This window comes from Numida meleagris, chromosome 1, assembly GCF_002078875.1.
Source record: "Numida meleagris isolate 19003 breed g44 Domestic line chromosome 1, NumMel1.0, whole genome shotgun sequence".
NCBI lineage: Eukaryota > Metazoa > Chordata > Aves > Galliformes > Numididae > Numida > Numida meleagris.
Genome location: NC_034409.1, coordinates 191,016,665 through 191,042,933, shown reverse-complemented (window position 1 = coordinate 191,042,933; position 26,269 = coordinate 191,016,665). Strand labels below are relative to the sequence as shown.

Sequence of the window (26,269 nt, the reverse complement as noted above, 5' to 3'; positions counted from 1 at the left end):
ACTGTAGAGTTGCCATCCTGGTGGCTGCTCAAAGCCCAGCTGGATGTACCCCAGAGCACCCTGCCTGAGCAGCTCTGAGCAGGAGGCTGCACAAGGTGACCCCCAGAGGTCCCTGCCAACCTCACTAAGTCTCCAGTTACCAGCCACAAAAAGTGGCAGGGTGCTTCTAACGGAGAGGGGCACCACCCAAAACCATCTGAGCTTACCTAAAGCAAGTGGATTTTCAGTCAACAGTATTCAAGGCCCCAGTTTAGTGATGAAGATGAAAAAAAGAGGCAAGTGACAACCTTGAGCACAAAAGGAAGTGAAGGAGTTGGGCTCAGCACTACAACCCCCTCATTGTGAATTTTAATGTCTGCAGTAAAGTCCTGGTACTTGGGAGATGCAAGCTCTTGTCCCAGTTCTTGCACTGACCTAGTTTGTGATTCTGGAGGCACAGGAAGGGGGGGAAAAAGGGACAGTGCTATTCGCTTGCTGTGCCCTCCTCAATCAACTCTTTAGAAGAAAGGCAAGTCAGGTATTGAAAGAAAACAGCATGAAAAAATTCCTTCCAGCTCCTTCTGCGACTGCAGTTACCATAAGTAACACATACTTGGTTTAAAAAAAAACAAAACAAAAAACAAAAAAACATGACCTGTATGCAGTTATTTTAATATGTGTTGGGATATTGTTTTGTTTTGTTGGGATGTTGCCAACACAAGCACAGCAGTTTCCTCCTTCTTGCACGGACAGAAGAAGCCAGAAGAGCATATGATCTCAGCTGCGTGGTGCCAGGCAGGAGCCTCAGGTACCTACTTCTAAGCTATTCACTTCTAAAATATATGCAACTCTGAATCTCAAGCTGGAAAGAAATAGTCTGGCAAAATTAGCAGGCATTTCATAGAGACATTTTCCTTAAACCCATAAATAAAATCAATTACTTCAATGAAGTTGTGTTGATATTCTGAGAGAACCTGAAGTTTCCATTTTAAAATGAAAGTGGTTATATTTTCTCCATTTATGAAAAGTAGAATCTTCAGAACATCAGAGTTTTCCCCACAGAATGAAAGTCCTCTCAATGCAGTGCTCTGCAACCCCAGCTAATTTCTATTACCAGATCGCTGGCATTTCCCCAGCATTACTGAGAATCTAAAGAACAGTTACTGGAAATGTTTTCATTTAACCAACTTCTTGATCGCAGGTCCAACTGCGTGGATGAAATTAAGGGCTGTAATCCTGCAGGTTGATCTGTAATACAAGATATGGGCACCAATTCTCAGCCTCAGTAACTTAAAAGAGACATAAGGTCATCTGTGATAGCTAAAGGGGTACTTGGCCTTGGTGCCAGCAAGCCACCCACTGAAACCAGTGGGTGTTTGGCCCAAATTAGGATTTCAGGATTCATCCCATCACTCCCTGCAACACTTCCCACTCAGTACTACCTGACAGCTTCTGAAAACTGGCAAAATGTGAAGGACAGCATCCGAGATGAGCTTTCCGAGGGTATATTTTCTAACAACTTAATTCAGCCAATGAATGCATAGATACACACACGCTGTGGCAGTTCCACAATAGCAGGATTTTTTATCGTGTGGATTTTAAAAGCACACAACCGAAAACCACAGCTCCAAAGGCTGCTTGATGCCAAAGAAACCAGGTTTTTAAAAGCAAAAACCCCACGGAGCGTTTTCATCCATGACATCACTGAATAATCACGGAATAAAAGAGGGAAGATTTAGGCTGGATATAAGGATATAAAGAAATAGATTTTTACAGTAAGAGTGGTGAGGCACTGGCACAGGTTGCCCAGAGAGGTGGTGGATGCCCCATCCCTGGAGACATCCAAGGTCAGGCTGGGTGGGCTCTGAGTACCTGGTGGAGCTGTGGGTGCCCCTGTGCACTGCAGCAGAGTTGGAGCAGATGGCCTTTGAAGGTCCCTTCCATCTCAAACGATTCTACGATTCTCTGATTCTGCACTCTTATCTAGGCAATATTTGTTAACCATATGCCCAAGCTGAATAGTTCCCTCAAGGAAAAGTTCAATTAGCCTCATGCAACCCAATCTGACCTTTTTCCTGCATGGAGCCAAGCAACAGCCAGTTCCTGTATTCCACGAGCCAAGGGCTTTATATGGTATCGCAGCTCTGGATGGGACACAGCATATTAAGGACTGGGTACAGATTCAAGCTGTTACAGCAGCTCCCAGACAACAAGGCCCAAGCGAGCAAACAAAAACACACAAAATCCACAACAAATTTAAAAGATAGCCAAGGGAAAGTTTGACAGTGGATCTTTCGGGTGTCTAAATATAACTCACTTTGGAACAAAAGAGTCCAACTATGAGCACACGTCATGCCAAAAAGACGAGAGAGGTTCCAACTTAAAAGCAGCTCTGAGTTATCAAATGACAAAAAGACTTCTATAGAATAGTTGACATGCATGCATTCTATCCTGGAACTAGCTGTTTCCCAAAGAAAACTTAGCTCTACAATGCAGAAGGAAAATCTAATTCAAAGACAAGAAGAAAAATCAGAAAAAAACACAGTTGTCATATTCATGACTTATCTCTGTAGTTAGGAAAAGCAAAGGCCTGTGAGCCCTCCACTTCACAAACCCTTCATATCATGATCCCATATTTAAAATACTGCCTCTGAACAACACAAATTAAAAGACATAAGTAATTCTCTGACATACTGTTGGAAACCACACACCAACAGAAAATAGCAAATTATTGCATACAAGCCCATTAAACTATTACTTACAGCATAATATACCGCAGCCACACAGATACCACTGTCACCACGGAGCAGAAAACCCAGGAAATTCATCATCACTGCCCCTGGAATTTGAGTGAAAGAAGCTGGACTGCTGCTGTTTGGAGCAGGCTTCTGTCATCTGAAATGGCAGCACTATCTCAGCTACACAGCTATTGTCCTGTAATTATCATGCACACTTCATAGGCAATAAAAAAAAGGGGCCCTTAACTTCAAAAGTAATTTTTTAAGACAAAAGCAGCAGAAAGCTTTTCAGATGATGGCTGTGAAAGGACAAAGAGAGGGGACTGTGCGTGTATATTGGTCACCAAGGCACTCATTGTCCACAATCGTGACCAAGAACATCTATGGGAGATCTGAGCTTGTAAATTCAGAAGTGGTTTTATTTTAACAGAGAGATGCAGCGAGGGGATGCAGCACTACAGCAGAGAGTCCAAATGAGAAGGCAGGTTGGAAAGCCAGAGCAATAAACCTGCTAGCTCTGCAATCCAGACAAAAGCCTGGTTCTCTCGAGGCCTTTTGCTTTTTCTTCCTCTTCCATATTTAAAATTGGGATGGTGTCAGTTTCTCTTTCCTAAACGGAAAGCCCTCTGGATGCAAATGAGGTTTCAAGGCGTTTTAGCAGCTCCACAGACCACACCATCAGAACTGGTCGGCCATGCTCAAATAACATGGCCATGCTCAGGGCATCCATGGAATAGGTTTGGAATCAGACCAGGACCACAGTGGGATGTTCTCCAGAGGCATTTTAAGAGAACAGAATCAAATTGCCACACAAACGTAATTGCCAAGTTTCAGTCTAATGTTACAGCAATTTGCTTGATGTGTTTTATTCCTGAGGACAGGCTGGTGGACTGCTATCTGCTGTTACTAACGTGCCCCAGCCCTCTAACACAGTGTTCACATCGCTGGTAAGGGAAAGGATTGCTTTGCCTTCAAGTTCTGCTTCAAATAACAGAAAGTATTGCAAAGCCCTTATGTAGCCTGGAAAAACAGATTTGGATAGGCTGAGGTTAAGTCAGCCATTAGTGGGAAAGATGCAAAGCAGTGCTCTTCAATGACATGCTTAGGAGCAGAGGATGTTCAGTTCTTTGCCTTCCCTTCCAAGAGTCCATTCAGACAGCTGGCCTGCAAGACATTTGCAGAGTATCTCATCACTGCATTACCTGACACTTTCCATTTTTGCAACTCACGCAGCAATGAATCATTTGGGAAACAGGATTTTTCTGCCCCCAACCCCACAGTATTTAGATTAGGTCAAATGCTGACCCATTTTGAAGTTGTTGACCAAGCTCTCGGTTTCCAAGCCTTGCACAGCATCACAGAGGATGCACTCAGAATATGGGAATGCATCAGTATGCATTCAGACCTCCCTCCACAATCAGAAGCTCTGTAAAGAGGGAGCAGTCAGTACTGAGCAGAGGGAACAACCTCCTTTTCCATTATTTTTGGAAGATATTTTGGTCCCAGTTCCCACAGTGCTGGAACATCTCTTGAAGAGGACTTTTTGCTTACAGCTGAACATGAGATTTCAGGTTTCAAAGTAGAAGCTGAGCTATAGAAAAAAAAAACGAAGCCACCCATCCATCTTATTACCATTATACAGCAGGGAACCCAACCAAGTTCTGCAGGTTGGAGGTAAGCACCTTCTCCACTAAAGAAAGATTCCTGAACACAGGGTTAGAACACATCGTTACTTGACAAACACAACTTAGGATCAAGCCCTACTCTTGATTTTTAAGGATGTTCCTCTGCCTAGGAACAAAAATTGAAATATTTTTTTTTCTCTTAGAGTGTAAAAACCTATTATTCAGTATTGGTGCTGTGTTGGTTAAACTCTGCACTAGTATCTCAACAGTGCCTCTATGAGACTTCAGAGCACACAAGTCAGTAACTCAACAAAGCAGGAAGATAGAGCCCATTAAACCAACCATTCTGCAACACTAGTTAAAGATTGAGCTCAATTTTCAGAAGTTTGTCACCCGGATTTATTTATTATTTTTTTTTCCTAAGTATGAAAGGGCTGCATCCCAACACAAACTTCAATCCTGAGAGCAATTCTTTCTGGAGACAACTGAGCACAGCAAAAAAAAGAAAAGAAAAAAGAAAAAAAAATGACTGTGAAAAGCAGCTCCAGATCCGTTTAGCAGGTTGCTAACGAGGCTGAGCATCCACAGACATAGGAGGCACCAACTGTAAGCCAGAATCAGAGGAGGGATGAGTCACAGTCTACCATAAATCCATTTTTTTTTTGTTCCAGTTCATGAAAGTTACTTCCTTACTTGAGTCCATGGACGAAAGGCATTATTTCTGCTCTACTCCACTTTGCATGGAGTTCCACTTAATGACAAATTCCCTTCCCCTGTCCCTTTCACATGTTCTTTACGCAGAAAGATATTTGAAAGACAGCTTGGGTTTGTAAGAGATGCACTTTCCTATCCCAAAAATGAGATACAGTGCTCCAAAGCCAGGCTCTACACAGCAACACAAGAGCTTACCATTTTCAAAAGAGTTCTGCAAAGTCAATGGACGTCATTTAACAATCAGACACCACAGAAGCCATCAGCTTCATGGGTTCAGAGTGACAGCACTATCATAACTATTACAAGTCAAGCATAGTCCCAGATTTCTCTAAAAATGAAAGGCTCTTTTACTTCATTGAGAAAATTCAGTGATTCAAGCTACACACAGCCTTAAGTAACTTGCTAGGTCACGATGCAGCTGATTCTAAGAATCTGTATGCAGGCTATTTACCTAGAAATTAACCTACTGCCTCGGAATATGTTGCTTAATTTATAAGAGTGATTACTTACAGCACCTGCTGCCAGCCTCACAGGATTTGATACGCCAGCTTCTCCAGAATTGATGTAAAGTCTTCTAAAATTATTTACCGAAGTAATTAAGGAAAGAGCTATAAAAAAAAATTAGACTGCTAAATGTGTAACATAACAATCAGCTTGGTTATCAGATGCAATTGAAACTTCAATTTCCAAAGCAAATAGCATGAGTCAAGGCAGTCTGCGCTGAAGTGCCACAGTCAGTCCTCAGCCAGGCACAACACAAAACACACTGCACAGGGCACAGGCTCCAAATTGCATTTGTGCACAGAGAACTTGCATGCCTATGGACACAGCCAGCTAAACAAAGGTCAGCCAGCTTTAAAGCTTGTTTCCCTGTAGGCTTTAAATCCAAAGCTGAATCCATAGCAGCCATGCCTTGCATGTTTAGTGCCTCCCAGTGCCTGACTGCTGACGTCAGTGGGCAAGGGAGGAGGAAAAGAAGAGATGTACTCAGCAGTATGGTGAGGCTATGCATCGAGTAATGTGTTTTGGGCTCCTCATTACAAGAAAGACATCAAGGCCCTGGAGCATGTCCAGAGAAGGACAGAAGCTGTGAAGGATCTGGAGCATACTCTGGGTCTTACGCAGAGCAGCTGAGGGAGCTGGGATTGTTCAGTCTGGAGAAGACGAGGCTCAGGGGAGACCTCATCGCTCTCTATAACTACCTGAAGGGAGGTTGCAGTGAGCTGGGGGCCAGCCTCTTCTCTCTTGTCACCAGTGACAGGACGAGGGGGAATGGCCTCAAGTTGCGCCAGGGGAGATTCACGCTGGACATTAGGAAATACTACTTTTCTGAAAGAGTGGTCAGGCACTGGAACGGGCTGCCCAGGGAGGTGGTGGAGTCACCGTCCCTGGAGGTGTTCAAGAAACGTTTAGATATAGCGTTGGGAGACATGGTTTAGAGGGGTCAAGCCACATACCTAAATGCACGCAGGCCTTGAGAAGGGTGCTTAAATGGTTTCACCAAGCAGTGGAAATTGTTATATTATTTGTAATTCCTGAATGTAGTTTTACCCGGTTGGATAAACAATAGCATTTCAGTAATGGTACTTGAGGTGTCGGATGTTTCTTTCCAGGGCTCAGAAAAGTTGAGAACTGAACACTAAATCCCCTTCACTGAACAGATTCAAACTGGGTGCTCAGAAGTCGGAAGCAGCTCAAATCCTGTGGTTATTTCAGTTCCTAATCAAGACAGAAGTCATTTGCAAAATTTGGCTAGGAGCTTCAAACCTCCTTCATGCATTCAGAAGGACTTTTAAAGCAGCTTGGAAAACATCTAACAGCCCCTGCCTGCTTCCTCCCCTGACCCGTATATATCAAACTATAAAAGCTGCAAGCAGCCTATACAAAAAACTTTGCCTTTTAGGAAGCGGAACAAAGAACATAACATTCCTGTCTGAGTGCAACAAAAACAGTTTGAACAAGATTTCAAAAGGTCGTAGTCATTGCAGACTCCCAGAACTGGAGGCATCCAGTTGCAATTCAAGCTTCGCAGCTCATCCCTTTCAAGCCCAAAAGCTTGGCTAACTTTGCAAGTCTTCTGGGGACACTAAGCAGAGCAGCAGAGTGCCTCAGCTCCAGACACCGGCTGTTTCTGAAGCCAAAGAAAACAAAGCAAAAAACTTGAAGTACTGAGGATTAGGGGATCCGTGCAAGCAAAATCCCACTTCACCCATCATTTTCAGTTACGCAGCTGTCCAGAAAGCACCACACTTTTGTATTATTTCTCAGGATGTTCTTATTTCTTCGCTTATGTCTTTCGTATACGAGCATCTTCTAACTTGTCAGCTTTCACAAAGAACCAACTGCTTACTGCACAATGAATTCACTGACATTTGAAATAAAGAAATACCCTGAAACATCTGTGGAAGACAAAATGAACAAGGGGTTCAACAGAAATTCATGACGTTTCTTTCTTGGGTTTCATTCTGGCATTCCTACCACCTAAAGAAGAGAACAATAAAATTTCAGGATCCTTTTCTATTTGTTGAGCAACACACAGAAAATGAGCGCTCCATAAACCACTACTTGGTGACAAAACGTTACTCACGTGGGTGATGGAACAACTGCTGTGCTCCTCCAAGGCTATAATACTTGCATGGCAACACAGAATACCTGAAAGCTACAGTTGTTCTGTTACCCATGCATAAAAAGGGACACAGATTAAGCGAACAAGTTGCATAAAGCAGAAATTTGGACCTGACACCAGTCTGCACCTCTGTCACACACTCAAGCCTACCAACTACCTGACACAGCAAAACACATCCAAGCTGTGACATGACCCTGACATTCCTTTCTGTCTGCTCATTCACATTTCTCTGCTCTGCTGAGCAGTTGGAGAACATCTATTCCAGCTGCTTTGTCTTTGCCCCACCTGCTTGCTGTTCACAGCAAAAAGGAAAGGGATCTGCCCTTTATACCACTGGATGCAATAAACACAGATCGCAAAACCTTTCAAGGGTGTTTGCTTTCAAAAAAGGATTGCCAGCCACCACCAGGTCAGTAGGCCACCACAAGGCCACAACTGTGCTATCAATTGTTTAAATTTTCCAACATCACATTGAAATTCTGATAGCAAGAGTGTAAAACTACCTCCAGCTTACTTTTCCAAAAGGGATGCTCGCTTCAGCCACCAGAAACAAACAGCACATGCCAATGACACGCCAAGTTCGACTCATAAGATTCATTAGCATCTTTACAGAGCTTGTGGTTTGCTTTTTCATATTCCCTTTGTGCAGAGTGAAAGAGATCCTCTGATTTACATGACCTGCTTCCAGTACTGCAACAATTGAGTTTTAACATGCTTTATCACTTGCTTGTTTTCTCTCTTAAGAAAAAAAGAAAAAACCATGCAAACACCCTGGATTTTCCCTCGTTATTGTACAGAAATATTTTACTCATCTGCTCCCTGTCCCTTTTAGGCTTTACAACTTAAATCAAGTTTTAGTTGAAGTTGTGGATGCCCCGTTCCTGGAGGTGTTCAAGGCCAGGTTGGCCAGGGTGCTGGGCAGCATGATCTGGTGCCAGAATTAGTGGCTGGAGGGTTGCAGCCAGGTCCCTTCCAACCCAAGCCATTCTGTGATTCTATGATTCATTTAAAAAAAAACAAAATAGGAAACAGACAATCACTTCTAAAGGGTTCACTGGTGATTTCCAGTACTATTTGTTTCACATTTTCAAAGATTCAGAGAAGCACCTTGACCCAATCTCACTAACATTAACACTATGTCCCCACTCCCACTATGCGGACAAGCACCTCTGGCAGATCTGCACCCGCCACACCTGAATCTACCCAGAACCCCAAATTAGTGCCTCAAGAAAATCAAGGCAGCCCCTTTGCTTCAGCTCAACCTCACTGGCTGCCAGCCAGCCCAGGGCCAGTCACACAGCCCAAGAGGACCTCAGGCAGATGAGAATCAGGTCTCCCATCTGTGAGGCAACCGACTTTGCTGGCCTCTTCATCAGTCCCTCCGGGCTGTTTTCACTCTCTCATGAGAATCTGGGATAGAGTTATGTAAAACAGATTCCTCGCCCTTAATTAAAATAGAGTTCACATGCACAACCTGCTGAAGGCAGCATTTTAAAATTAAAAAAAAAAAAAATCACTTCTGACGGATAAGTTGCTTACAATTAAAAAAAAAAGATCTCTGTGCATACTCAAAGGAACATCGAACGCTTGCCAGGCACCTGGATGATCACTTCCCCTGAAAAGCTGTGGAAGAGAGCTCTGGGGAAAGGAAGGTCACATAGGCTCTTGCAGAGGCAATGGAGGTGGGATTTGTCCCGCATGGGTAAGAGCTGCAAAGCCTGCCACCAAATTGCAGCCTATTCTGAGGCTACATGTTGCTGTTCCTCTCCACAGCACCAGCACACTGTTCCAACTGTTTTAAAATCAAACCCACTATTTCCCTGGTTGTAACAGCATGGGATCTAAAGGACGAGTGTCACACTTCCAGTTTTACACACCACTTTACCACTTAAACCTCACTCGCATTCCCTCTCCTCACCGAACAGGTAAGCCCCAGCAATTTGCCTCTCCTGGGGGGATGCAGTTCATCTCTAAGACCCTTCTAGCTGCCTTTCTGTTGCTCCATGGCACTCTTCTTCAGACACACAGACCAGATCTGCACAGCACACAGACGGTGCAGGTGCACCAAGCATTCATACCACAACAAAAAGATACCACTGACCCAATACCTGATGAGGATGGTGGCTTTTTTGGTTGCTGCTACACTGGGACGTTTCCCTCTCAGTCCTGAAAAGTGAAATTACACCCAGTGTTTTACTTAGAAACACAGAATCATTAAGGTTGGAAAAGACCTCTAAGATCATCAAGTCCAACCCCAACCCTTCCTCATCATGCCCACTGTATTTCAACGCCACATCTCCGCAGTTCTGGAGTCACCGTCCCTCGAAGTGTTCCACCACCTCCCTCTGCAGCCTGTGCCAATGCCTCACCGCTCTTTCTGAGAAGGATTTTTTCCTAATATCCTACTTGAATCTCCCCTGGTGCAACTTGAGGCCGTTATCTCTCATCCTGTCATTGTTACCAGGGAGAAGAGGCCGACCCCCATCTCACTACAAGCTCTTCGCAAGGAGTTAGAGCAATAAGGTCTCCCCTGAGCCTCCTCTTCTCCAGACTGAACCACCACTATTACCCATGCAGCTTTCAAACTATAAAACAACCTTTGCTTCAAGGTTGGAAGAGTCTCACATCTTGACAAAAGTCTTCAGAAATTCCAAATATATTGCATCCACTTCAACCCCGTTCTTAACAAGACCCCACAGAACGTCACAGGGTAGCGCAGCAAGGTTTTCATTTCCAGAAGCCACATCGACTCTTTCTCAGAAGAAAACATTTATCCATGTGTTCAGAGACCCTTATTTCAGATCTGAAAACTGGTATCACGCCTCTGCCGTGTGTGGTTCCCAGGATCCCCTCAAGAGTCCTTTTATAGATGGGAATTACACTGGCAACAACCCAGTCCTCTGGCACAGCAGCAGTCTGTAGTGATGAATGATACAGCTTGGCCAGCAGTTCTGCAGTTTCACGTTCAGGTTCCTCAGGACTCTGAGTTGAATGCCACTCAAGCCCTGGTGACTTGTTATTTGGTCTAATTTTTGTTTTATATTTACCTCAAGTTAATTTTTCTGACCTACTGGTTACAGTGTGCTTGGTGTGAGCATGTCTGCAGTATCTTCAGCAGTTAAGACTGACAGAATCAAAGCTCTGGTAGGGCTTCACCAACTCCACATGTATCCAAACCCCAACTTTCTACACTTCTGTTACCAAACACTCCCAAGGGTACCCGAAGCCTAATGAACTATATCCCAATGGATGTGATTTTTATATAGAATCATAGAATTGTTTGAGTTGGAAGGGGTTTTTAAAGGTCATTTAGTCCAACTCCCTCCCTACCTGCCTGCACAGGCACTTGCAGAGCACAGACCAAAATTTTCCTTCTTCCACACCCTCCATTCCATGCCACTTACTCTGCAGAAGCCCATAAACACTCCTGCCCTCCTCACTTTATAAAACTACCCACGTACATAGGCTTGTAACTTCCTCCTGAGTCAATCTCGCTAGCCCCACAGCCACCCTTGCTGCTTCTTCTCAACTTCCTCCTGTTTATCTGCTAGAAAGTAACGAGGATCAAAGGCAGCAGTTACTTCAGAAACAAACAAACAAAAAAATCTCACCTCTCACACTGACTAGTAACATCAGACCCAATTTTCAGAAAGACATTTAAGACTTTTTAAAAATACTTTACTAGCTTAGGTGCCAAATCCCAACAGCTTCCGAGGGAATCAAGCGCCCACGCGCTTTCTGGGTTCCCACTTGATGCCTGCCCACATCTTTTAGTATGTAACCACATGAAACACTCTGCTTTTGCTCTCAAGGTCAGAAATGCTGCTAAGACAATCCCTGAATGTCCCCACTGACACCCATTGGCTACTGCCAGAGTTATGGCCCCAGGTTATAAAAAAAAAACAAAAAACACCCACTTTTTTTTTTTTCTTTTGCTCCTTCGTGTATACTGAATACTTCCTGCATAGTTCCTGACAATGTGAAAAACTCTCATCTTGTGTCCACCCTGGCTATGGGCTCTAAGGCACAGACATTGCCAGTCTCTCCAGCCATATCTCAGGCTATTCAGGTATGTGTTTTCCCACTCTCCTTCTTGCCTGCTGCTTCTGTGTCGCCCTTTTCACCTGCACAACAGAAGAAAGAACACGATCCCTCCTGCATACTTGTTTTATTCTCCCTGTGAGCCTTTATAAGCAGTGCTGAGGTGGAAGGTGACAGAGAAGGTCAGCACCTCAATGAGGAAGCCAGGATCGTTCGTACAAGAGATGACTCCTGCACTACGCCATTCTAATTACAAACTGAAGGACTTCAAGGAAGGAGCACAGGAAAACAACAGGATTATTTAACAACATGGGTTAGCATGACTGGGAGCAGCATTAGTAACTTAATTCTGTCTTGGATTAAAACTATTGTTTCAGCTGGACACCAAGAAGAAGTTCGGCCTCAGCTGAACACTTTTAACCTGCTATGGAAAGCATCCTTTCAATTTTGAACCATTATTTTAATATTACTGGAAGCCATGTACTGGTCACAAGACATTGTGCAGGCAAGAGATGGGAAAAACCCCGAAGTGCTCTGCTACGTTACAAAATGGATTTTGAAAGTATCCTCTGGTCAAAGTCCCTCGAGCACGGCAGGGATTACAAGTATCATGCTCCTATGCTGTCTCACAGAGTCCAGGCTGAGGAGAAGAGCACAAGGACAGCAGTGAGAAATGTATGTGCCAGTTGGGATTTTCTGTGAAGCTCTTCCTCCCAAATATATTTACGAAAGACAGAGAACCAGTCAGAGAGTTAGAATCCATTTCGTACCAAGGATTGTCAGATACTGAGCATACGCAGGAGCTGAATGTGCATGGGGTAGAGGTTCAGAGAGCTTGGGGGCAAATGAAGTTAAGAACAAAACAACAACAAACAAAAAGCCACATACAGCCAGTACCCCAAAAGCATGCAGATCTTTTGAAAGTAAAAACACTGTGATTTATGAACTAACTCTGAGAAGCCACCAGATCTATTCTCATGTCTTACAGTCCTTACAAAGAATCATTAAGGTTGGAAAAGACCACCAGTACCAAGTTCAGCTGTCAACCCAGCCCCACCATGCCCACTGACCACGTCCTTCAGTGCCACACCTCCACGGTTCATGAACACCTCCAGGGATGGTGACTCCACCACCTCCCTGGGCAGCCTGTGCCAATCACTGACCATTCTCTCTGACAATAAATGTTTCCTAATATCCAACCTAAATCTCCCCTGGCACAACTTGAGGCCATTCCCTCTTGACCTATCACTGTTACCTGAGAGAAGATGCTGACCCCCACTTTGCTACAACCTCCTTTCAGGGAGTTGTAGAGGGCAATAACATCTCCCAGACTCTACTCTTCTCCAGACTGAATAATCTCAGTTCCCTCTGTCACTTCCATAAGGCTTGTACTCCAGACCCCTCACAGCTCTTTTTCCCCTTCCAGGACACGCTTCAGGGCCTCAATATCTTCCCTGTAGTGAGGAGCCTAGAACTGAATACAGCACTCAAGGTGCAGTCTCACCAGTGCTGTGTACGGAGGAATGATCACATCCTGCTCCTGTTGGCTGCACTATTGCTGATACAAGGCAGGATTCCATTGGCCTTCTCAGCCACCTGGGCACACTGCTGGCTCATGTTCAGCTGAGCATCGACCAACACCCCCAGATCCTCTTTCTCCATGCAGCTTTCAGCCCCAAGCCCATGGTGCTGCATGGGGTTGTTGTGACCAAAGAGCAAGCTCAACACTTGCTCTTGTTGAACCTCATCCCATTGGCCTCAGCCAAGCAGTGCAGCCTGTCCAGGTCCCCCTGAAGGGCCTCACTACCCTCAGGCAGATTGACACTTCTTCCCAACTGGGTGTCATCTGCAGACTTACTGAGGGCGCATTCAGTAGTAAAGATATTAAACAGGGCCAGCCCCATCCAGGTTCCAAAGATACAGACGCTCCAGGACCTTTAATACTACACCACAGGTCGCTCTGTTTTTTTGCCAGCTCAGCTCACAGCCAAGTGCTGAAAAGGAAAAGCACCCTTGCCTCTGGATGGCAGCATGCCCTGATGAGCTCAGCTCTGTCAAGCTTCGCCCTGTATCATCACTTCCCAGGGAAACTCAGATTGCACACTCCCAGCAGGTGGAGAGGGAACCATCCCATCTTCTCACCACAAAGTCTGTCTCAGAGAAAATGCAAGTTCAGAGTTAGACTTTTAATATTCATTTTTATTTGACCACATTAAAAGGAAAACAGCTGCCAACAGCTACATCTTCACTCTATAGTTTTGTAATGAGATGGGGCGGGGGGGGTGGTTTCTGGAAAAAAGCAAACACAAGCTTCTAATCTGTTAATCACGAACAATGCAATGCCAAGCACAGACTTTTTCCTTCTGAATTTATAGGGTTAGTTCATTAAGAATTTAGGATCGCAGCTCTCACAGAGAGGCCAAACAAAAACTAGCATAAGTTATGCTACAGAAGCCTTTCACTGCTCACCTCATTCACATCCCAGCGAAAAGAAAAATGTTAACAAGTTCCCCACCAGTGAAGTGTGTTAATTTATAGAATCATTACAGTTGGAAAAGACCACTAAGATCATCTAGTTCAACCATCAAGCCATCACCACCATGCCCACTAAACTGGTGAGAAAGGAGGATGACAGAACAGAGATCACACACGCTCATCCTACTGGATTTCAGGGGATTTACCTTCGCCTACAGGAGGTGCAGATGGAACAGATTTTAGGATCTCAACTTTCCAAAAACAAACACAGCTACACCGCAAGTAGGATGAGATCACCTTGCTGAAGTCACTGCTCCTGGATACCGAGCCAAAATAAGAGGGTGGGATTGGGAGAGCAACCGAACATCAGCAGATATGCAAGATGTGCATTGCAATACTAAGCATGAAGCTGATGACAGAAATAAGTATGATGTTAAAGGCATAAAGCCACTTGCTGCTCGGATGAGATTATTTTAATCTCTGTGACCATTATCTCTTGTACTGATGCATTTATGCTGCTTGAAAGCATATGAACAAATTTTTCTGAAACTCTGGAATGAGAAAAAATTTCCCACAAGCACTGTTGGTGGCATTTGGACGAGGTCCGAGGATGAATAAATATTGGACCAGAAGGCAGGAAGGGCTCTCTTGCAGGAGGTACCTAGTATTACAAAGAATTGGTTCCTAAAAAAGCAAAAGGGCATCTAAAATAAAACTGATTACGTGAATTAAGGAAAAAAAATAAAAAATCATGATCCTCACAATTCACAAATCGGATGTGGGAGATGAAGAAAACTCAAGCTGAGATCACTTCAACATTACCTCTTTTTTCTTTTTTTTGTAAACGTACCCTATAACTTCAAAAGAAGTCACAGCAGGCAAGAAAAGGCATTTTGGGTTGGATCAAGTCAATGACTAAATTCTTACAGATATGGCCAGGTCATCACTTCTGAATGTTTTTCTTTTGCAATTCCTGGACATATTTCAGAGACACAAACACAGAACAACTGAGAAAGCTGGCACTTGGAAGTCATCAAAACCGAAAAAAAAAAGAAAAAAGGAAATGGGATTTCTGCTTTCTGAACTTCCCCTTACCTTCTGCTCCTGCCCTGTCTCTCCAAAACCCCTCTTCACCATGAGTAAATCAGAAACAAGTTTTGGGAGAGAGGGCTGTTAATATGAGCTGGCAGGATGCTGTTTCAGCAAGTATAACTTTCATGCAAAAGCCAGAAGTCCCACTATGACAGTGCAGTGAGTCACCTGATGACAAGTTATTTAAGCATTTTGGCACTGTTTTTTATTCTAAAAATTGATGCTGCTTTGCTGTGTCTAACCAGAGGATGTGCCTTTATTGAACCTAGAATTCAAACACTGCCTCTGACCGTCTGCCTCCATTTAAAGACAGCCTACACAGAAGAATATACTGTTTGCGTTCTGCCTTCATAGAATCATATGATTCTTCCAGCTTCCAGAAGAGCCCTGGAGGAATCTGAGCTTTTTTTGCTTTTTCTTCTTGAAGGAAAAGCCATTCCCAACCCTATCCTCACCTCTTCAGCCTTGCTGAATGACATCATCACATCTAAAAATTTCCATGTCCCATCAGCAAAACTGCCTTCGCTACAGAGGCAGGCCATGAGTTTAAGGTTTCTTCCCCCTACCCAACCTTTATCCCTCTCCTGAGGCAGCTGCTTCTTAGTGGGGTGGAACACAAAGCACACTACCTCCCTACTGCTCATCTTCAGGATCACAGATGGTTTAGGACTCCATTTCTCATCAGCCTTGTGGGTGGCCAGGGAAAGTAAAGCTGGACAGGAGATGAACAGAGTTACTGTAGAAAGGGAGAAGGAAAAAAAAAGAAGAGACAGGCTTTAAGAGATATAGTTAAGGATTGAAGGTAGAGGGTGGGGGAAAAAAATAAAAAGCATACAGAAGGAATCAAAGAATCTCATAATATCCCGAGTTGGAAGGTACTCAAAAGGATCATCAAGTCCAATACCTGCAAAAGTTAGTTCCCACATACACACCGAGTTACATTTAATGTGACTGTCAGTGCCCCCAGATATGAAAGGAGAGACAGAAGTCTGACACTGCCAGGCTGCAGCTTCATCAAGATGAAATGTCAGCTTAATTTTGCTCTCATAAAATCTCTTCAAAATTAGGAACATGAGACAGGAATTAAAGTCAGCCTGGAAAAATAATGCCATTCCCACTCTTTCAGACTCTTTTGGCACTGGTTTCAGAGTGGAGGAGACTTCTGCTGCTTTTTAGGAGTCTAATACAGCCTTTTTAATCATCATCCCTGCTATCAAGGGATTCGAAGCGGCATAGGAGAAGAATTTGTAAGATACAGAAAAGTAAGAGATTGCAATTTTTCACCTGTCACCTTATTACCAAGATACATAGGCTGATGCAACAATGAGAAATGTGATGAGCCAGAAATTAGAAGAGATTTTTTTTATTAGATCAGTATAACTGCAATATAGCACTGCAGTTCCTTCTCCTTCCTCCCTTCACAGCTTCTCTGGCTTTTTTTAAGCGAAGATTTTGGTGACTGTGCAGAACTAAGTTCATAGTGTCACAGAACAAAGCCCCTTCCAAACCAAGCCAAACATCAGGTAGCTCCAACCCCCCTTCTGTGGGCAGGATTGCCAAGTTGCCAACCACTACATCAGGCACCAGCTCAGGCTGCCCAGGGCCCCATCCATCCTGGCCTTCAACACCTCCAGGGATGGGGCACCCACTACTTCTGCTGTTATTAAGCTCGTGTTAAGATGCCGTAGACCTCTTCACTTTCCCATGCAAAGTTAGGAACTGGAGGCTCAACCATGCTTAAACCTCATTATTTAAGCCTTTAAGGCACATTTCAATTCAATTCTGCAGACAGGAGCAGAAGTCTCCCTTGTGTGACACAGATTTTTTCCATAGCTTTCACATCTCCGGAATCTTGGAGCTTAACAGAAAGACCAAACACCTTAACACACACCCACAAAATGCATTAAGGTTTACCAAAAACTTCAGCAGTTGCTTTGATTATTAGAAATCGAGTGGTTTAAATGAAGGGCTCTGTGGCACGACCACTGCCCATGCCTACCCGTTTTAGTTCAGCTCCCAATGCTTTCCCATTATCATCACTGATGGGCTGACAGTTGGACTAGATCATCCTAGAGGACTTTTCCAACCTTAACAGTTCTATGATCTGCTGCTGTGGTTGCAAGACCACAGAAGCAACACTGAAACTGAACTCACATCTCATTCCCAAGCGGGACCGAAGACAAGCACAATAGCAGGGCAAAACAGGGATGTGAACTCTAAGTTTGTGGTTAACATTTTGTGGTTTAAATAGGAAACTCAGCTCTCCTGGGCAGGCTGGCAATAAAATTCAATCGAACATTTGTGGAAAGAAAGTTAGCAGTGACCACATCCATGAAAATGCCATTCAGTACAGCCCTCAGAGAATCCACAGTCAACAGTCATTCCAGGATCTTTGTTTTAGGTCTTTATCTTCCTCCAGCCTCACTCTTGCACGGAAACCAAATATTCCTGCAGCAATTCCTGATTTCAGGAAGAAATGCCAAGAGTCGAGTGCCTCGAACCATCCCCAGGAAATCCTTTATTAGAGAAACTGTTTAAACAAAGTCAGAGATTCACATTGGAAACAAGCCTAAAGTCATCAGACCTGTAGACTGAAAACTACACCTCTGCATTATAAAGGCCATACAACATACTTCTAAAGAATAAGGAAAAACGTGATGCTCTTCATGAGCCAACACTCCCTTTCACAAACTTGTTTCCTGAGTTAAATACAGGCGTACTTTTATGTGTTGTGTTTTAAATGGATTTGCCTGATTTTCTAAGTTAGACAATATTTAAATATCTATCTGCCTTTTGACCTTAGCTACAGTGTCATTATTTTGGTGATGCAATGATTTGGATCACTCTCAATTAACGTTCCTTTCAGTTAGTACATGCAACGTATGACAAAGTCTTGCAGTTTACTGAAAACAGTGGCCTACTAAAAACAATGTTTTGCTGAATAAAACATAATCTTGGGCTACAGTAAGAGAGAACACATTCTGTGGTTTGCAAAGGAAACGATGCTAAAATTCAGCTTCAGTGAGGTGTTCCTGAAAGAGTAACGACGTATAACTTGTTCTATTTCCAGAAGAAACTGCGAAATGTAATGGGTGTTTTATAATTGAGTGTCTTATTAAAATTAATGAACTAATCAATATTGCATTTCAAATTCTGACATGCCCATTTGCTGCTAATTCCTTTTTGTGTTATGCACTCCCTGGTCTTTGCAGCTGCTACCTGACTGTTAAGTTTACCTCTTTTTTATGAAGGAACACCAGAGTTCAGAGCCAGGTGAGCAGCTCAATGAACTAGAAAAAGCAAAAGATAAATTATAAGTCTGGCCTCACATTTTTTTCCCCCCTTCCACATCAACACAGAGGGTTACAGAGCTCAGTAAAGGCCTCAAGCAATACTGCACCTTCCAAAGGAACCAAACAAACCCAATAGCCTCAGTAGTAGGGACTGGATTTATTGGGACAGAAAGATCTACTCCTCCCCACTGACGATGGAGGAAACCAGTTTATCCTTCATCCCAAACAAGACTGAATTATGGATGCACAAGAATTCTACACTCAGCTCTGACTTACAGCTTCTCCAAAGCAAGACTGAAATAGGACATTCTTGAAATACCTACTAAAGGCAAATGATAGATTCATTCTGGCACAAAGCCTTTGAATTGAGCTTGCTGCTGAAACTGCATAATGTTCATTTACAGATAGCTGGGAAAAATAAATTCAAGTTTTATAAAAGGAATTACTTCTCTGCTCTTTCTACAGAGGATTTCAGGCTAAGTGGCCAAGGCACTCATATTTTAAGAACGTGCATTTGGTAATGTGCAAGTGTAGAAAATAATTTATGTTGGAAATTCTTTATGTTAAAGAACCGATAAGGTATTTCACATTGTACAAAGCTTTCTGTATGCAAATGAGGAGAAAAACCACATGCACTAAGTCACCAGTTCCAATGAAATATGCTTCTCACTGCAGCTCCTGTTTCGTGAATAGAATCCAAGCCCTGAGAAACGGGCTCCATCATGTTAGGGAGCCATCAGACAGAATACCTTTGTGCCACTTACTTACAGACATTAAGAGAACCAGCAGTTCAAATCCTACTCACACTTCCAGAAAGTAACTCCAAGTCCCAAAGTGGTGCTGTTACAACTTTGGAAGCCAAACTGTGTCCTAACCTTTTCCATCCAGGAGTTGGACCTGATGATCCTTATGGGTCCCTTCCAATTCAGGATACTCTATGATTCTATGATCCTATTTGATTTTTCTTCTCCCTGCTGCCATCTGTAAAGTCACCAAGAGCCGTGATTCTACCTCACCTGTAAACTGTGGAGACACAACTACATACGTCAGGCAGGAGACAATGCTTTAGGTAAAACTGGATGACACTCCCTGCCCTAAAAACACAAACAATACGAACAGTAATTATTTTCATCCCCCATTGTCCATTTAGATTACATGTATGAATGAACCTTAGAGAAAAAGAAGAGAACAAAGAGGATGAAACAAGGCTTTACACCCCACACAATGCACACCTGCTGCTTGATTTCTGCGCAGCCCCACAGCCAAAGGCCAAGAGCAAGAAGATGTCAGTAGCTATACATCACATACTTCAGTGTACATATATACACACAATGTATCAAATGCCACACTTCTTACATCTTAACTAGGATCACAAAGTGTTACTGTCGGAGAAATTATTTCCCTTCTGAAAGAACACTTGATTACTGCTGCTGCAATCTTCTGATTTGGTCTGTTTTACCCAAAATAGGTTCCTTCCTTTATCCCATCAGCATTATCCCCTCTTTTTTTTTTTTTATATACCTAAGACAACAAAATGATGCCTCACTTACCACCACCTGACTTCAGTAATGCTAGAAGGGAAGTAGGAAAAATAATGATTTTTAAGGCAGTTATATCAGTGTAACGGCAAAATAAGCTGGCTATGTAGCAGGTCCAAAGAGCACAGATTGTGAGAAGGAAGGAAACCACGGAAGGAAAGTTACTGTTTAACCTGCGTCTCAGACTAGATGCAAGAGATACAGAAAGGCCATCATTTGCTGTATGATGGGAGGGCAGAACATGTGGTTTGCCAGCTGGAACAGCTACTCCAGAGCCTCCAGAATTTCCCAGAAGTATATCGGTGCATAAACAAGACCTGAATACTTCCACTGTTCCTTTGAATTCCCCTGGAAATGCACTTCATCAGACAGCTTTTTTGTTTCCTCTTGCCCCACTCCAGCAAACAATTGCTAAAATGAAGGGAACTAGAGAAAGCTACTCAAGTATACCAGTGCAATTGTTAGCACAGCTGCTTGGATCCCCAAATCGAGATGAGGAAGCAGAACTCCTCTCAGCTACCTGGTTCAGCATACAGCACAGTAACGGTGAGATCCAGGAGACCAGCATGAGCACAAAGAGCAATCCGCATTTTTAGAGTGCAACTCGCTGACCTGTTTTCAAACACCTACTGGTGGATCACAGAATCATTATGGTTGGAAAAGACCGCTAGGATCACCAAGTCCAACCACCAACCCACCACCATCACCCACTAAACCATGTCCCTCAGTGTCGTATCTACTCATTTCTTGAACATCTCCAGGGACGGTGACTCCACCACTTCCCAAAGGATGATAAATTATAATACACGGCACGACCTGTAAGAGCCTTTTCCTTTATTATGAGTAAAAGCCTGGTTAGCATGAATAGCATCGGGGTGTTTCAAGCTACCTATTCCTAAAGAGCATCACATGCCTTTTGCTCAGGAGGGAAGAATTGATCGCTGCGCCTTGCGTGCCGCATCAGTGAGCATCTGCTGCCAGCCCCGGTTCTGCTCCCACTGGGAATGGGGCTTCAAAGCACTTCCCCCCAGGTGAGAACTGTGCAAGCCCATATGAAATGCACCACACTAGATAAATTATTTTTTCCATACCGCAAGCCCTTGCCATCCAGCAGAACATTTCTACATTCTTCCCAATTCCTTATAGAGGCTGAGCACGCAAGCGCCAGCTCCTAGGCAAGCACAGAAAAAAGGCACAGTAGAAAAAGGCCCAGCACATTTCTGGCACACAGTATTCTTTCCCCTTCTCCCAGAGGTAAAAAGCCAACAAGAGAGATTCCTGCACGTGTCAAAGGGCTAAAATTCGACTGAGATTTCAAGAAATATGGCTCTTGTTTACAGATGCTTGATCTCAGTCTGTTTTCTTGTACTTCCTCACAAAGAGTGGTTGTTTTTCAGACCCTTTACAAAGTCTATTTACTCCTGTTATCGTGTGCTGTTGACAGGATGAACTGTAAACCCAGATCACTCAAAGGGTGGAGCCCAGGATCGTTTCTCTGTTTTGCTAACCAGAAAAGTCTATTTTTATAGGTGTTTCAGTACACCCTTAAGAATGTAAGGGAACTGGGCCATCAGGGCTATGGTTACAACATAATGAAACTTCCCACACCTATGAAGTGAGGTGCAAAACAGAGAAAGAAGCCACACCGAAGCTCGCTCATATCTAAAGTTAAACAAAAACAAAACTGCTTAAGAAATCAGGTGAAATTCACGCGCTTGCAGTCAAAGCTGAGGAAAGCTCGGCACAGATCTGGGAAAGGATCCACAAGAATCAGCATTAATCCAACAGATCGTCGGGGTAAAAAAAATAAGTTTGTATTTTCCGTGCAAGCAAGACAGCCAGAAAAGCAATAAACAAGCAATGTATTTTGTCATAAAATCACAGAATCATTTGAGTTGGAAGGGACCTTTGACGGCCATCTGGTCCAACTCCCCTGCAATGCACAGGGACACCACAGCTCCATCAGGTGCTCAGAGCCCATGCAGCCTGACTGTGACCGTCTCCAGGGATGGGGCATCCACCACCTCTCTGGACAACCTGTGCCAGTGCCTCATCATCCTTACTGTAAAAAACTTTTTCCTTATCTCCAATCTAAATCTCCCCTCTTTTAGTTTGAAACCATTTCCCCATGTTCTGCCACAACATACCCTGCTATACAGTCTGTCCCGTTCCTTCTTACAGCCCCTTTTCTGCCTAATCCACAGAAAACACAGAGGGAAAAGTAATTTCTAACCACCCAGTGGACACACACAGGAGCTGTTCCACACGGAGGAGTTTTCCCAGCCTTATCCTAAAAAGCTGAGAGCAAGATGAACGCACCCACAGGACGGGATGGACGTTAGAGCAGCAGATATGGTGATGGTCCCTGCTCCACCAGGCAACACCAGGAAACTCCAGGTATGGAGAACGGGGAGGCGGTTCAGTGAAAGGTATCTGTGAGTCACTGTACAAAGAGTAACTGCAAGCAAGGAGAACAAACAGCCGCCCGCCCGTGCCCAGCACAGCCATTTCACCAGCTACAACGTCTGCTTTCACTTTAAAAAGCTTGGCTAGAACTGAACAGCTTCTACAGTTGTTCTTATATACGCGCACAGGGTACTTAATCACCACCTAAAGTACATGCCTCACAGCTGGTAACAAGCAGAGAGCCAGGTCTTGACATCTATTTATTTATAAATCTTGCTGCTGGAGGTAATGTCTGAGTAAGGACCAAGCAATGCCCAGCAGGAGCAGATGCACTGTGACACACACACGGATGGAGCCAGCTCTTCCCACTAATCGTGGATTTTAAGCCCTCTGGATAACAAAAGCAGCAAGAGCAGGGATTGCAGGCATGGGAGAGCTGCCTGTCCCCGTGCACTAAGGAAGGGACGAGAGCTGCTGCCCCTAGCCCTGCTGTGCTGCCTCTCCCCCGGGCTCCCAGGAGCACCCAGAGGTGCCACCCAGCTCGCAATGTCCCCTCGCCGTCGCTCGCTCCCTGCTCCGAGCCGGGGCGGGGGCTGGACGGGAGACCTCGTGAGGTCCCTTCCAATCTGAGTCGTGCCACGATCTTAAGTTCAGCTTTGCTGTTAAGAACTTGAATAACAACAGATCTCATACACGCACACATGGAGCGGGGGGCTAAGGAGAAACGCGTTCCCACGTCTGCATCCCTGCGATGGAGCCACACACAAAGCCCCGGGCTGCATCACCCAGCACGGCGCCGGCTCCTCAACTCTTTGTGTTCGCCCCCCCCGGCCCCCGGAGCCCCTCCAGCCACAGCAAGCAGCGGGTGCGGGCTGAGCCCCGACTTCCCCCACCCCAACCTCTGCCCCAGGACCCCAAATGGCTCCCGATCGCACAGCCCAAGGCTGGAGACAACTCCCTTTGTTAAATGAATGAGCTGCGAAAGCAGGAGGGAAGCAATCTCAGCCCCCCCCCCCCCCCCTTCTTACATTGAATGGAGAGGGGGGGGGTCAGCATTGGGAAAAAAAAAAAAAAAAGAAGAAGAAGAAGAAAAAAATAAGAACCCAACCGCTCAATCTCTTTGCAAACTTTCCAGCTGCAAAAAGAAAAAGAAAAAAAAAGAAAAAATCGCGGAGGAAATCCCCGGCCCGGCAGCACTCACCTTCCGCCCGCTGCAAGGTGCCGCCCGCTCTCCGCCCTGCCCGCTCCCCGCGGCCGCCCGGCGCCGCCTCCCCGAGCCCTCCCCGCTGCCATTGGCTCCGGGGGGGTACAAGGGTCCGCCCCCTCCACCAAGGTGGGCAGCCTAGGGCTGAGGGAGAAGTTTGGGGGCTGGTGGGTTGCGTTGGAGCTTTGGGACGGGCTGATCGTTCGGTGCCCGGTACCTGGAGCTGCTGTAGGGCACTGGGTTGGTGCGGGGTGTAAGGATGGTTCGCGATGATCGTGGTAACGCCGCGGGGAGGGGATCGCCGGTAGTCGTGCGGCTCTGTAGTGATTTGGTTTCTGTTCTTGGTATCGCAGAACCGGCTCCGTTAGGGACCGTGTGCACGCAGATCCAAAAAAGGAAAGAAGGAAGACGGGCTCTGCCCTGCTTCCGTGCTGCACGGGCAGGATGTGCGTATCGCAGGGATGTTACCTTATACTGCCGGAGACTGGGCTTGGTTTGCTCTCCCCACGGTGCGAAGCGCACTGGAAACTCGTCCCCGGAGTTAGCAGGAGTGTTCAGCTCCGTGCTCGTGCTCTGCTGGGAGAGGAAAAGAGATGGGATTTGATCACAGGCATCCAGGAACAGGAAACAGTAAGGCTGTCTAGACAAGCAGATGTCAAACACTAAGTGGAGCAGGTAGATACATGGGAGGCAAATAATGCAGGTCAGCACGCCAGACCTGCCCTTACACTGGCACAGTGTGTCCGTATACAACAGCACCGCGCAGCCTTGCCCTTCCATCTTGTATCAACAGTTACCAGTTCCCATGATAAGTTTGTTCAGGAACTAGAGCAGCAGCAAATGAATCCCACTGAGATAACACAAACAGAGGAAGCGAGAACGCAAGGAGTGGCAGGGAAGGTTGGAGTGCAGCAGAGCTGATTTCAGTCTGACCTGTCGTGGAACCGCGCGCTCAGAATTACTTCCCCCTAGATACAGGCACAGCCTGCATCGAGGAACCGCCAGGTGCGTGGGAGTCGTGCTTATGTGATCACTGCAGTGAGGAAAACTGCACAGCTGAGCTCAAATTCCGTAGGTGCAAAGGAGGCAGGCTCAGAGCTGAAGTTACAACTGAGCACAGTTCCCTTTCCGTCCCGTACTGAGTCCTGAAGAGCGACTTCCTTCTGTACCACACTCTAAATGAGAAAGCCTCTTACGAAACAAGGGTGCAATTTTAAAAGCAAGTTTTGAAGCCAGGCAGGAGATTGGTCCAAAGTACTCCTAAGCACGTCCTCTCTGCGAGATATTTTACTGAACACATTTATCCAACGGCTTAACAATAAAATGGAGAATGGTGGCAGGTTACTCTCAGTGCTTGGCCTAAGGCCTGGCCCACAGCCAGCTGATGGATTGCTCTAACAGCCCCTGCTATGGCTGCTTTTCTGTCTCTATCAAGGTAATCACAGCAGCACAAAGCAACCAGGAGAAGATTGCACTTTAATTACAGGTGTTTTAAAGCTGAGAAAAGACTTTACCTGTATGCAGGTCACCTTGGTTCAGAAATTGTTTCGGTGAAATCTTTATATACTCGCTGCAAAAGAGTTTCCATAGAACATTCAGAATTTTATCCTTACATTTTGTTATTCTTTTACTCTGCAATAATGCAGAATCCTAAAGAGATAACTTGAAGGGATATCCTGGGATTACGATACAGTGTTTGGAATTTACCCAGATTTTAAGACTTCTTTGTCTACCCTATTTCAGAGAGGATTCCCAGCCATACGGCAGAAGAGCTGTTTGAGATGTCCATGCACAGTGTCAGAATGGGATAGAGAGCTCCTGCTGCAAACCAGAATTAGTACTTGAGACAGGAATGAGTGAAATGCAGATCATTTATTTGCCTTGTAAGTACTCAGAGCAGAGAAAGTGCTCAGGGGGAATTTCATGGAAATGATTCATCTTGCCTTGTACTCAGGATGAACTCAGATGGCCCATTTTCAGTATGGGTAGGAAAAGGGTTTTCTTATATCTCAAAAGGGTCTCCCAGTTTCAATATGGGTGGAAAGGGGTTCTGTGGGAAGAACTGAGGCACCAGCCCCTGCCTCAAAGACCAACTCTGTTAAACAATCAATTCTTTATACTTCAGATGTAGAGCAGAGAGAGGAGCCCAGATACTGTGGGGCACAACCTGACGATCTGTTCTCCATCAGCAAGACCAGCATTGATGGTTCGCACCATGCTGTGCATCTCTGCTCCTGAGCTACTCCCTGCATTGTGCCAGCGTGGCTATGTGTGCACCTGGGAGGGACCAGCAAACTTCTCCACCTAAGATTTTTACTGAGATTTTCAGCCAGATCAGATCCCCAGGTCTTGACTGAAATGATGCACAGGGAATATAGGGGCATGTGAAGTCACAGGACTGAGGGATAGTAACTTGCTATGATGTACCAATTTAATCACCTGCAATCATCTGTCCTCTCCTTTAACCTACTCGAGCAATTATAGACAAGTTGGCCTCAGCCTACAAGGAAGCAAACAGAGTTCATTAATATCTTGAAG

The 26,269-nt window shown here is 44.9% G+C and overlaps 1 protein-coding gene across 7 annotated transcripts in view; it reads right to left on the bottom strand.

Annotated features, from left to right (window-relative positions):
* The window catches only part of PAK1 (p21 (RAC1) activated kinase 1), a 76,107-nt gene extending 51,428 nt beyond the window's left edge, over positions 1-24,679 (bottom strand). For 2 of the 7 annotated variants that reach the window (XM_021383114.1, XM_021383133.1), the window contains exon 1: positions 23,729-23,926. The gene's annotated coding sequence lies outside the window, so the exon portion shown is untranslated. Of the gene's footprint in view, positions 1-5,566; positions 5,640-23,728; positions 23,927-23,948; positions 24,180-24,199; positions 24,308-24,664 lie in introns of those variants that run through there. The other 5 variants (XM_021383141.1, XM_021383128.1, XM_021383150.1 and 2 more) reach the window with 5 other exon arrangements.